General features: G+C 41.0%; 1 long non-coding RNA gene across 6 annotated transcripts in view; it reads left to right on the top strand.

Annotated features, from left to right (window-relative positions):
• Nucleotides 1–9,679: 9,679 nt before the first annotated feature.
• The window catches only part of LOC144309859 (uncharacterized), a 42,069-nt gene continuing 39,522 nt past the window's right edge, over nucleotides 9,680–12,226 (top strand). For 3 of the 6 annotated variants that reach the window (XR_013375751.1, XR_013375752.1, XR_013375747.1), the window contains exon 1: nucleotides 9,680–9,765. This is a non-coding gene — a long non-coding RNA (uncharacterized LOC144309859). Of the gene's footprint in view, nucleotides 9,766–10,118; nucleotides 10,165–10,295; nucleotides 10,404–10,579; nucleotides 11,053–12,226 lie in introns of those variants that run through there. The other 3 variants (XR_013375750.1, XR_013375749.1, XR_013375748.1) reach the window with 3 other exon arrangements.

The following is a 12,226-nucleotide window of genomic DNA, read 5'->3' as shown; positions in this document are numbered from 1 at the left end:
TAGTGGAAAATAAAGAAATCAAAGAGTAACACCTCTTTTATGGAGAAAAAGGGTACATCCATAACTATAACAAACTGAAACCAAAATAAATGATCTCTCTCCTAAAGGTCCTTTGCTTCTGCCATGAATTTCAGAATAAATTTCACTCTATTATCTAGAATTACAGAAATCAAAACATTTATAATAAAACATATACATATAAATGATATATAAAATGTAAATGTATTAAATAAAAATATAAAACTAAAACCACAATAAGTCTTGTTAACATCCATTATCTACATAGTTACCAAAAACACTTTTATTTTGCTGGTAAGTACTTTTAAGATCTAGTTTCTTTGCAACTGTCAAATATACAATACAATATTAAATATAGTCACCATGATGTACATTACATCCCCATGACTTATTTATGTTATTTTTATTTTATTTTTATTTTTTAAGTTCGTATTTATTTATTAATGAAAGACAGATTGGGGCGGGGCAGAGACACAGGCAGAGGGAGAAGCAGGCTCCATGTAGGGAGCCCGACGTGGGATTCGATCCTGGGTCCCCAGGATCAGGCCCTGGGTTGAAGGCAGTGTCAAACCGCTGAGCCACCCGGTTATAAAACTTTTTTAAATAAGTTTTTAAGCTTTTCTTATTTATTTTATAATTGGAAATTTGTACCTTATCACAAGCACCTATATCCATTTCACCCACCACTCACCCCCTGCCTCTGGTGACCACAAATCTGCTCTTTGTATCTATGAGCTCATTTCTTTTTATTTGTTTGGTTTTGTTGGTTTTCAAGATTTCACATACAAGTGATATCATATGGTATTTCTCTCTCTGTGTCTGACTTATTTCACTTTGCAAAATTCCCTCAAGTCCTATCCATGATATTGCAAATGGAAAGATTTAACTTTTAATGGCTAAATAATATTCCATTGTATCTATATATCCCATTTTCTTTATTATTCACTGATGAACACTTGATATCGTTTCCATATCTTGGCCATTGTAAATAATGCTGCCTGTGAACATTGGGGATGCAAGCAATTTTTCAAATTAGTATTTTCATTTTCTTCAAATAAATACTCAGAAGTGGAATTCCTAGATCATATGAATGTTTTATTTTTAAGTTTTTGAGGAAACTCCATACTGTTTTCTGTAGTGACTGTACTAATTTACATTCCCACCAAAAGTGTACAAGGGTTCCCTTTTCTCCACATCCTCACCTATATTTGTCATTTCTTGTCTTTTTTTATATTAACCATCCTAAAAAGCATGAGGTAATATCTAATTGTGGTTTTGGTTTGCATTTCTATGATGATTAGTGATGTTGAGCATCTTTTTGTGTACCTGTTCTGTTGGCCACCTGTGTCTACTTTGGAAAATTATCCATTTAGATTGCTCTGCTCATTTTCCAATGGGATTGTTTCTGTTTTGCTATTGAGTTTTGTAAGTTATTTAATAATTTTGAATATTAACCCAGATACATGATTATCAGATACATGATTCGTGAATATTTTCTCCCACTTGGTACGTTGTCTTTTCATTTTGTTGATGGTTTCGTTTGCTCTGTAGAAGTTTTTTCACTGATGTAGTCCTGCTTGTTTATTTTTGCTTTGTTTCCCTTGCTTTTGGTATCAAATCCAAGATATTATTGCTAATGATACTAATGATGTCACAGAGCTTACCTGATTTTTCTTTTTTATGTAATATATAATGTTCTCTAACATACTTTATAATATAATTTGCATGATTTTTATAGTTATTGTTTGCCTCTCTTCCAGAATGCAAGCTCCATAAAAGCAGAGATTTCTCTTGTCATATTTTCCTATTGCTGTCTTTCCAGTGCCTAAAAGAATACCTAGCACATAATAAACACTCTATAAATATTTATTGTATGATGATTGAATTTTATAGATAGTAATATAATTTAAAATTGATTATCCTATAAGTTTTAAGCTTTTCTTGGTTACTACTACATGATAGAGAAGTTTAATCAAAATTCTTGGGACCAAAATTTCTTAAGGTGTGTTTGATGGAACATGACTCTCACAACATACTCTTGTCAAATAAATTTTTAATATATGGTTTACCATACCTCCTTCTTGGAGATATGAAAAGTGTGTCAGTATATTATAGTCTCTGAGATAGTGCACTGTACAAAAACCTCTTTAATTCGAATCCAGCATTTCCTAAATTTACTTAATGTACCTCTTTTTTCATGGAGCAGCTATTAGCATACCTATGGAGTGTTTGTTCTGATGCATACACTGGGGAAACATTGTTCTAGAACAGTGGTTTAAAAATAATAATAATAATATCTAAAGGGGTTTTAACCCAGAAATACAAATTGGCTTAGCATATGAAAATCAGTCATTGTAATATAGTATATTAACTAAATAAAAGATAGAAGCCTCATGATCATCAAAGCATTTGACAAAATTCAAAATTCCTTCATGAAAAACATACTCGGGATCCCTGGGTGGCGCAGCGGTTTGGCGCCTGCCTTTGGCCCAGGGCGTGATCCTGGAGACTCGGGATCGAATCCCACATCGGGCTCCCAGTGCATGGAGTCTGCTTCTCCCTCTGCCTATGTCTCTGCCTCTCTCTCTCTCTCTGTGTGACTATCATAAATAATTAAAAATTAAAAAAAAAGAAAAAATACTCAACCAATGAGGAGTACAAGGAAATTTCTTCAACCTGATGAATGACATCTATCAAAAAAAAAAAAAAAAAAAAAGAAAGAGAGACTCAGTTTACATCATCAATGGTGAAAAACTGCAAGTTTTCTCCCTGTGATCAGCAATCAGAAAAGAATGTTAACTTGCACTATTTCTACAGAACATTAACTAGAGATGCTAACCAGGGCAGTTAGACAAGAAAAAGTATAGAAGCATCCAGACTGTAAAGGAAGAAATAAAACTATCTCTATTTGCAGGTTACATGATTTTTATGTCAAATACACATATATTATTAGACCTAATAAAATGAATTCAGCACTGTTGCAGGACATAAAACCAGTATACAAAAATTCATTATATTACTATGCACAAAAAATAAATAAACCAGAAATGAACCTAAGAAAACAACTCCATTGATAAAGCATCAAAAGGAATAAAATGCTAAGGAATAAATCAAACAAAAGAAGTGCAATGTAAGCACACTGAAGAGTACAGAACATCATTAAACTTTAAATCAATGGAGACCTAAATAAATAGAAAGACATGTTGGAATGGAAAGAATCAATGCTATTAAGATGGAAATTATCCACACATTGATCTCCAAATTCAACACAATTCCAATTAAAACTACCAGTTGAATTTTTTCCCCAGAAATTGACAAGCTGATCCTAAATTCATGTGGAGGCTCATAGGACCCCCAAATAGCAAAGACAATCTTTGAAAAGAACAAAGCTACGAAATGTACTTCCCTATGTCAATACTACAAAGCTTCAGTAATCAAGATGGTGTGGAACTAGCCAAGGATAGACATATAGATAAAGGAAAAGAACGGAGAATTTTCACAACAGATTAATGATGGAGCTGAGATTCAAACTCAGATGAAACATGAAAATCTGTTTCTTTACTACCAATTAAGTTTTTTTAGTTGTCGTTCTCCATATTCTCCACAATACCTAACCCAGCACCAGGTGCTTTATAAGCAGTCAATGGTAACCAATGAATGAATAAAAATACTGCTGGTGATAACAGCTATCCCAGAAGGTAGTGAATGGGATATAAAAAAGAGGATTATACTTTTAAGGACAGCCCACCAAAGAAAGAAATTAAAAACTGTAATTGTTGGAGTGCCTGGGTGGCTCAGTTGGTTAAGCACCCAACTCTTGATCTCAGCTCAGATCTTGCTCTTATGGATATGAGTTCAAGCCCTGTGTTGGAGCCTACTTAAAACAAAACAAAACAAAACAAAAAGCCCCCCACAAAAACCTGTAATTGTCTATGTTCTGAATAAAAACACAGATGGAGTTTCTACTAACATTCTTCAACCTTCAGAATGGATTAGTAAGAATACGAAGTTAAAAATTATCAGTCTCAGGCCGAAAAATTATCAGTCTCAGTCCACCCGGGTGGCTCAGCGGTTTAGAGCCACCTTCGGCCCAGGGCCTGATCCTGGAGACCTGGCATCGAGTCTCACGTCGGGCTCCCTGCATGGAGCCTGCTTCTCCCTCTGCCTGTGTCTCTGCCTCTCTCAATCTCTCTCTGTCTCATGAACAAATAAATAAAATCTTAAAAAAATTATCAGTCTGAAATATAAAACACTATCAAACTTAAGACCAAAAGTGGAATTAGAGTAATTAGGAGGCATTTACCTCATAGTTCCACTTTTCCTGCCAACTTATTATTTTCAGTGAGATTGAAATATTTTAGCTATGTAGGTGGGGAAATTTTACATATATACTATACAGGTGACATTTCCTCGGAAGTCCCAGGAGCCACTATAACTTTTAAGATCCTTGGAAATTTTTAGTCTGGAATGGATTCACAAAACAATCCTAAGGATTTTAATGTCATCAGTGACTAATACGCTCCATCTCAAACCTGCTTTCTCGGACACAGAGAATAAAATGCTGTCACAGTCAAGCTCAGAGGTGATAGTGTTGGAGCACTAAGCCCGTTTCTAACAAATTTAGATTCGACTGTTATTTTGTCTTTCTCCTATCCTAGTGAATTAGTCCACAAGAACATGGCATATTCTTTGGAAGCTGAGAACCTATCTTCTTACAGTCTGGGATGCATGCCTTACAGCTTGGATTGTAGGATATACTTGTGGCAGCTGCTCAACAACACAGGGGAAGGATGTCCAGAGGAGACTGTGGGTGAATGATAGGCCAAACTGCTCAACTTCTTATTAATCTCCTTTTTAGACTTGAGAGCTAACCACAAGCAGTTGCATGCTTTGGTAAAAGTGGATCATAGAAACGGAAATAAATGCCATATCTGGCACACATTGTAGACTCATTCCTTTGGATAGTTGAATGTAAAGAGTTGTCTTTTATGAGGTGATAATGTCTAACAGGTATTTTTAAAGGGCTTATATTATATCTTATAATATTATATAATTTAAGCTATTTTTAGGTAAAGCAAACAACATCTGAACATTGGTATTTCATTGTCACTAACCCATAAAATCATAGAGAATAACTTACTTCATTTTTAGAACTTAAATTTTCCTGCTTGTGAAAACAACGATAATAAAAGTCATCTTTCTATTCCTGTGTTAACAGGAAAGCTATTGCACAGATAACATAAAATATCACTTTGGCATGAATTTAGCCCTGAAAGAGTGATGTGGGCCTGTGCTAGAAGAGTACAGGACCTTATAGGGTACCTTCTTGGTAGCTAAACTTAAAAGCCTAATTTATCTTCCTACTCTTGTTTACCCTTTGCTCTGATTTTAATATGTAGTCTTTTAACTCGTTATATTATATATTTATTTTGTAAGATACCTGCCCAGAACTCTTTTGGAAAAAAATGAGGGTATAAATAATCAAATTTAATGAAACTGTACAATCCACTGGATTTTCTTGAGCATACACTGGGTATTTATGGGGGTGATGAAACAAACAATAAAAAAAGTCCTAAGTCATTGCTTAGAACACCAACTTGTTAACCACTTAAAATGCATAAATCATGGGGCGCCTGAGTGGCTTAGCCCATTAAGCATCTGGCTCTTGATTTAGGCTCAGGTCATGATCCCACCTCCTGGGCTGGAGCCCCCCACCCTGCCCCCCTGGGCTTTGCACTCAGCAGGGAGTCTGCTCAAGATTCTTTTTCCCCTCTGCCCCTCGCCCCTCACATGCAGACTCTTTTTCTCTAAAATAAACAAATAAATATTTTTTAAAAGCATAAATTATATACAGATAAACAAGGCTTGCCCTAATGTTTGGGAGAAATTTTGAAATATAAAAATGCTCTAAGTAGAATTAAATATTTATTAACATACTTTTATACTTCATTCTAGGTACCAGACTCTAGGTTGGTTGTTTTGTATGTATGATGTATGTTCTCTTATTACCACCATCCCCACTTTCCAAATGAGGAAACTAAGGATCAGAGTCACTAAGCACCTTGCCTAAAGGCACCCTGTTAAAAAGTGGCAGCCAGGATTTGAAGCCAGGCAGGCTAGCTTTGGGTGTATTATACCATTATGTAGCATTAGTTCTTGAGACAGAAGAAAACGGTTGTGTGAATAGCTCTGTGATTACCAATTCTAAAGGCTCAGTAACATCATCTTGGGAAGAAAATGTGGGAGGTTAAAAACATTCTGAAGTCTGGGCCCCACTCAAAAATCATCATGTATATTTTCTAAAAGCCCCATAGGTGATTCTCTTCTTGCTCCCCTGGGTTATGAACTACGGAACTAGATGAACCATAAGCTTCACTTAATAAACTAAAGAGCAACAAAGACTCTGAAGAGATCTTCTATATTCTGAGCAGGCTCTTCAAAATCTGTGGAATATAGGAATGCAATGAGTGCAGTGTCATAGTGATAAAACAGTTATGAAAATAGTCATGACCCAAAGAAACCAAGCCATATAGAGGCCCTGAGCTTTTACTCCTTTCAACAAAAGACAACATTTGCAGCCATAGGACGTTATTGCCTATTTTCAAGAGAATACAGAAATGTCAGTCCAGAGTGAACAAGGGCAGATGAGGCAATACCTCCTTTACAGCCTGTTTAAGTTACACTTTCCATTAACAGAAATGGGAAGATGTACCATTGTAAAAAGGCCACTCGCTTAGCTAAAAGTATAGCCACATGCTCCATTTTCAATACATGAAAAAGAATGTCCTTTTAAATTTTTTTTTAATTTATGATAGTCACACACACACACAGAGAGAGAGAGAGAGAGAGAGAGAGAGAGAGGCAGAGACATAGGCAGAGGGAGAAGCAGGCACCATGCACCGGGAGCCCGACGTGGGATTCGATCCCGGGTCTCCAGGATCACGCCCTGGGCCAAAGGCAGGAGCTAAACTGCTGTGCCACCCAGGGATCCCAAGGATGTCCTTTTAACTTATGTTTTATGGTCAAAACAATGCAAAATACCTTTAATAACTTTGATTTGTGATAGAATATCACAGAGATCGAAGGTTAATATATACTGTGTGCTCAGAAACAAGATTTTATTTGGAAGAGAGAGAATCAGAGCAAAGGATCAAGAAAGAGATGAAATGAAAAAGGCTTGATAAAGTATGGCCAAGTAATAAAACTAACATGTATTTTTCTTGAGAGGTGTGATTCCACTGGAGACACTTTAATGTCAACCCTCCCAACCTTTCCAATTATTTTAGTTCCTGGAGTTTCCCAGATGCACAAAGGATTTAACAAATTATAAAGACCACATCAGTGAATTATTCACTTGACTCCTCATTGTATATTTCATTCACATCAACACTGCTAGACACAGTCGTATCAGGTGCCAAGTTCCTGAAAACAAAGGCTGTCTTTTCCTCAGTAATGGCTTAGATGCTTCAGATCCTTTATGGTCTGATGGAGATGTAACAAAACAATATATGTCCTCAAAACCTCCTCATGTTTATTCTTGCACTAACAGACGGATTTGCTAATGAAGTGACTTGACAAAGTCAAGCTGTTTGTAGTTTGAAACTATAAAATAACTCCTCAAGAATTTGGAGAGCCCTACATAAATTCAAATAAGCAAAAGGGATTATCATTCTGTATAATCCTCTATAGACTTTCACTTTTGAGGTATACTAAATTGTTTGATGATAAGGGAGAAACCCACCAAACAATATAGAAAGAAATAACCAAAAAAAGGAATAATAGTAACTGGAATTACAATAATTTGGACAAGGTGTAGGCTGACATTTTCCCCATTACGACAAGAGTAGTTAAAAAAGGTAGGCTAAACAAATTAATACTCTGCATAAGATTGCAGAGCAAGTAGTATTAAAATAAATATTTTCTGGCATTTTTTTTGAGAGAAAGAGAGACTGAGTGTGCACATGTGCACACACAAGTGGGAGGAGGTGGTGCCAAGGAGGAGCAGAGAGAGAATTTCAGGCAGCCTCTGTTGTGCCCAAGATTGCGAATCCGAGAAACCACCAAGGAGCAGACACCCAGGCAAACACAAGAGGGTTTATTTACAAGCTGGAGCTTGGGTCTAAGCATACCGGACACAGCGGAGCAGGGACTTGGACCCCGAGGTGGGTTTCAGCTGAGTTTTAAGGGCTGGTCTAGGGGAACTTCAGAAGGGGGGAGGAATTTCTCAAGTTCTGTTTACATTCTGATATGGGGCTTTCAAGGGCATTGAGCTCCATTCTCATTCTGATATGGGACTTTCTGCCATGGGCATTGAGCTCTGTTCTTATTCTAATATGGGGCTTCATGCCCTTGGCTTGGGCTCTGTTCTCATCCTAATATGGGGTTTCCTAAGACATTAAGCTGTAAGCTGTGTTTTTTTTCCCTATAACTGAAATAATGTAAATTTCAGCTCTTATTCACAGGGGCCTGGGATGGCTGTACCTGTGCTAATGCTGAACTTAAAGTGGAATGGCCTTAATTTTCTCCGCCTGCACAGCCTCCACGCTAATCTATTAAACAATTCCTAATTTAAAATGCTTTAAAAGACACAATAGTATGCATAATTCTTTTGTTCATATGAGGTATTTTTCTAAGTTTAATTCCATGCTTTTATATCTAATATTTATTAGTATTGTAAAATATCCAACAAATTGGGAATGTTTACAATGATTTATGAGAGTATTTTTCTGCATTTCAACGTCAAAATGCTATCTGCAATTTTCTTTTTAACTTGAAATGTTTATTCATGGTTCAACTTAAGAGCAATATTTGGAACTATTTCCATTCAGGTGAAAATTTAACATATTTGATTACTTAAAAAATATTAATTTGCCTTATATCATCTGGCTTCATGTTTGTTTTTGTCTGATACAGACTGACAATTGTCCTTAAAATACAAATTTAAAATAAAATAAAAATTCTGCCATTTGTCTTTTTTTTTTTTTAACTTCTTTGCTCTCCCGTGGGCTGGCTGGGCTCAGAGGCAGGTGGATCGCCGCTCCTTCCAGACCCAAGCCCAGGGCGCTGGATGGTGATGCTTCACCCAGGGTGGGGGCAAAGTGCCCAGGGTAGCAGCACTTCTTATTTTTGGTGGAAACTGCCCCTCGCTCCTGCTCTCAGGACCTGGGGGTGTGCGCACTCATCGCGACTGTCCCTCTCTTAAGTGGGGCACTCCGCGCGCCCCCCACCCCCCGTCACCTCTGCGCGCCCCCCTGCAGCCCTTGCAGCGCCCAGGGCACCCCAGCGGCGGCCACTGAGCTTCAGGCAAGTTCACCAGTTGCCTCCGTCGCCGCCTGGGAATCTGGGGCCCCCAGCGACTGCGAGCCCCGGTCTCCCTGGGACCCGGCGAGGGCGCGCGGCCGCTGTGCCTGCCCCACCCGCCACCCCTGCGAGCGGGGAGGCCCGGAGAGGCGGGGGCGGCCAGCGGCTGGCCTGGGGCAGGAGCAGCGCCGCCCACAGCCCGGGGTCTGGAGCGCAGGGGAGGGGGAGCGGCTGGGGGCAGAGCTCTCCTCCTCGGGGGGGACCCCAGCCGGGTGCACAGCAGCACCAGCCAGCTGCCCAGACGCGCGGGGGGTCCTGGAGCGGGGCAGCCCCGGCGCCGGGGTGGGGGGGGGGGGGGACAGCTGCAGCGGGATCAGGCCTCCGTGGAAGCGTGGCTGGTGATCACCGGGACTTCGCCTTCTCTTACTTTGTTAGGAAAGCCACCAGGTAAGGAGGGGACCCCGGAGGACGCGACTCCGTGGCCGGTACAGTCGAGACGCCCAAGCGTGGGGTCCATCCCACTTGCTCACACTTAGATGCAACAGTGTACAGGCCGGACCCCTCCCTCCCCGCCCCACACCCCCGGCTGCCCTGGCGATGCCCGAGGGCGACTGTTCACAGACACCCGCCTTCAGAGGCCTTCCCCGGGCCCCCTCTAGCCTCCGGGGCCCCCTAAATCTTAGCGCCCCCCAAACCCTCCCCTGCAGCTCCTCCGGGAGCACCATGTCCAGCCTGGTCGCAGCGGCTCCGCTCCGCCCGGCCCCCCTCGCCGGCCCTCGCGGGGCGGGGAAGCCGGCGGGGGAGAGCGGAGGAGCCCGAGGCAGCAGCAGGCGGCGTCCTCCCGGGGTGAGTGCGGTCGCCTGTCGCCCCCCGCAGTCCCTCCCGGGCTCGCGCGCTTCCTTCCACTCTAGGCTGCGCCCAGGGCTCCGCGGCGCGCACGGAGGCGCTGGGGAGGGCGGCGGCGGCGGCCAGCGGGGGGCTGGCGGGTCCGGGCCTGGCCAAGCCCGAGGCCGGCTCCTCCCGGTCGGAGCCCAGCGCCCGGGCGGCGGCGGCGGAGGGCGGGTGCCCTTTGGAGACCGAACAAGGTAGTTCCCGAGCATCCCCCCCTTCCCACTTCCCTTGGGGGCGCGGGGCTGGGTGCGGGGTGGGGGCGTCGGGGTCACGCCAGCGGGGGGGTGTGTATTCTAAATAATACACCTATTAGAATTCTATCAATCCATTTTTTCATTCTTACTTGCTACTCTGCATGGTTTTATAGTCTCTGGGTCTGCGCTAATATTTCAGTGCATCGACTAGTTAAAAGGGAAAGGAAAGATGGGTGTAAAAACAAGAAAAGCAGTCGATTTCAAGTAGAAGAAGTAAGCACCTGCTTGTTCTCAAAGATGCTTCTGGTTTTTAATCAGCTCAGAAGTCTGGAAAACCCTTGTAAGCAAGAAAACAAGCTATTTCATCTGGCTTCGGTTTCCATTTCACCGCCAAGAAGGATTGATGGCTTGCGAGTCTGACCTGTCACTCATGGAAATTAGCTTGCTTTATTCAGTTACCCAGGGAACGTTTGGGTTTATGGACTCCTCTACTGTTATGAATTATACATGGCCTTTTTTTTCTTCTATTGTAGATGGATCTATAGTTAAGTATGCAATGTTCGAGAGCTTTTATGGGTCATAGAAAGCCTGTCATGATAGGACTGCAACTATACTAAATACTCAACTTTCACTCATATACAAATAAGCAGTACGTACCATGTTAGGGTAGTACACACATGCGCATTTGCTAACCACTGCTAATTTGGTTTGCTAATCACTGCTAATTTGGTTTTGGGTTCAAAATTTACTTTTTTAAATTTATAACAATATACCTCACCTTCCTGAGCAGAACACGTTAATAAAAGGTCTTTCTTGACTCCTTGACATAAGCTCATCATCATGCACTTTATTATATATACTACACCAAATGGTGACGTTCACAGGAATCATTGAGCTGCCACGTGAAGGGCTCCAAAACGTGCCACGGTGAAGTAAGGACTCTTCTGGGCTGAAGATAGCTGTGAATCCACAGTACAGGGAGAGCTTTCTTTGAAGTCCCCTTATCCATCTAAAGATATATCCTCCCCCTAGAAAACCTCAATTGTCTTAAATCCTCTCCCCAAAAGTCTCATCCCCCAGGGAAGACCGGTTCATCACAGAGCCTCAGAAAGGTAGGCACTACACTCAGACAGACATGGGCACAACCCATCATATCTTCCATCTGTTCTCCTAAGGACTCACTTGTCTTTCCAAAAATTCATTTACTCTCCCTTCAGTGGCCTTTCTCCCTGCTCCTTTCCCTTTTTAAAATGCTCTATCTGCTCTCAAATCTCACCACAGCTCTGGGTATTTAGTTCTTGTCGTGAGGTCCCTTTACATGTAAAATTAAAAATTTATAAACGTGGATGCCTTTACTCCTGTTATTTTGTCTGTTGTCAGTTTTGTTCACACACCCCCAGGTACTGAACTGAGAGGGTCAGGAGCAAGTTTGTCCTCCCCTGAGCAGCATTTCTGGCCGCTGTCTATGTGGCCCAAACTGCTTTACTCATTTCATTTAAGGTCTTACTCTGTTAATCCCTTAAATGTTTCTGTTTTCCTTCCTTTCCACCTTCCTTTTCCATTTTCTTCTTTCTATTCCTCAGTTCTCTTTCCCCTCCTCTGTCTCTGCCTCTGCGTTTCTTTCTCTCACATTAAGCTTCTATTTCATCTGCCATAGTTCCTCTCACTTCTTGCTGTTAAGAGTGTAATCACCTCCTCTCTAATCTTCCATGGGAAGAGAAAATAAATGCCCATATGTTTTAGAGTTATTTCTAAAAGCAGGTCGAGCAGGATTCACCTGAAGACTCTTTTTTTAATAATAAATTTATTTTTTATTGGTGTTC

The sequence above is a fragment of the Canis aureus genome, unplaced genomic scaffold (assembly GCF_053574225.1).
Source record: "Canis aureus isolate CA01 unplaced genomic scaffold, VMU_Caureus_v.1.0 ptg000216l_RagTag, whole genome shotgun sequence".
In the NCBI taxonomy this organism is placed as follows: Eukaryota; Metazoa; Chordata; class Mammalia; order Carnivora; family Canidae; genus Canis; species Canis aureus.
The sequence above is the reverse complement of the archived record's forward strand: the minus strand, read 5'-3'. Positions and strand labels throughout refer to the sequence as shown.